We start from the raw sequence: 1,338 nt of genomic DNA on the forward strand, positions 1-1,338 counted from the left end.
AATGTATTTGTACGTGATGGGGGTGTGCATGGAATGCTCATGTTGGTAAGCACTCTGACCATAATTGCAGTCAGCTTTTAGATATACTGTCATCTCATAAAGCAAGTACCACAGTACACCTTCGTGTATTGTGAGTGATCGGCAGCTTATATTCCCAAGGAGGAGGGAAATGTATAACAATTTAAAGAGTTGTAAAAGTGGGTGGGAAAAGGAACGTTGACCCCGACGTGATTCGAACACGCAGCCTTCTGATCTGGAGTCAGACGCGCTACCGTTGCGCCACGAGGTCCTGACGACTTGAGGTAAGCAGAGCTATAGAACTCGCTGAATGGGTTTCGATTCAAAAATATACAGCAGTTGAAAGAGGGAAAAGCGCGGGAAAAGTTGAGCAGTATAAGTAAAACCCCCTAAACTTCATAATTACATTCAAATCTCGGTTTGGCGGTTGCGGGTTTCCCCGGCAGACACGGAGGAGCGGATCTCAGCGGGCGGTTATGGCGCCTTCCTCCATCCTTTCTGCTCCCGAGTCCTGTCAGAGTCCATCATTTCTCCCTTGTATTCCTTTCCCGCCTACTTACATTCTCCGCTCTTCCGGCAGCCACTACCCGGAGAATCCCTCAAAAAAGCCCTTAGTTCCGCTGAATTCGCCCCACTTAATAACCTCCTAGCCGCAGCCTCATAACACTACTCCCTCTCTCACCCATGCGAGGGTTGGGTTGGGAGAAAATTTCTAATTTCTCCTTCTACTTCAATTAACCTCTTGGTAGTAATTTGCTAGATTCGTGCTTTGTTCTTTTCTCACCCCTTTTCTACAGTGTTTCTAGTCAAGAAATCGCCATGCACACTTCCGTTAAACCCAATCACCTCTTTGCCTTCGTTTGTATTTTTACGTCACGACCTGTCCTCAGCTACATGAGCTCTAAGGAAGGAGAGCCGCCAAGCGGCTCCTCGTTAGTATAGTGGTAAGTATCCCCGCCTGTCACGCGGGAGACCGGGGTTCGATTCCCCGACGGGGAGAAGTACACCTTTTTAGCATAAAGAAGTACACCCCCCTTCATGGCGCGGTGATTTGTTCGTGCGGGGTTCAAACAGTTTACCAAATAATATAACTGGTAATGACCTCAAGGAAAAAAAAAAAAGTTTTGAATTAAAAGGATTTAAAAAGAAAAAAGAGGAAGCCCCAGGGCTTCTGCTAAGCAAGAAATTGAACTCTAGTCTGCCAGTTGTCTGGCTGAAGTATAAATCGTTATATTATGCTGATACTGTGTTTTGATATTATGTATTTCAGTTTTATTGACGCGTTTCTGTTTTCTGTACATTGGTGCCATTTTTGTGGGA

At 45.6% G+C, this 1,338-nt stretch overlaps 2 non-coding genes across 2 annotated transcripts; one reads left to right on the forward strand and one right to left on the reverse strand.

Moving 5' to 3' along the window:
* Positions 1-217: 217 nt before the first annotated feature.
* TRNAW-CCA (transfer RNA tryptophan (anticodon CCA)) lies at positions 218-289 on the reverse strand. The gene has a single exon. It is a non-coding gene; the product is annotated as a tRNA-Trp (tRNA).
* Positions 290-945: 656 nt separating this feature from the next.
* On the forward strand, positions 946-1,017 carry TRNAD-GUC (transfer RNA aspartic acid (anticodon GUC)). Its single transcript has one exon. It is a non-coding gene; the product is annotated as a tRNA-Asp (tRNA).
* Positions 1,018-1,338: the final 321 nt, after the last annotated feature.

The sequence above is a fragment of the Heloderma suspectum genome, chromosome 7, assembly GCF_057233095.1.
Source record: "Heloderma suspectum isolate Gila_16-S chromosome 7, 16-S_ref, whole genome shotgun sequence".
NCBI lineage: Eukaryota > Metazoa > Chordata > Lepidosauria > Squamata > Helodermatidae > Heloderma > Heloderma suspectum.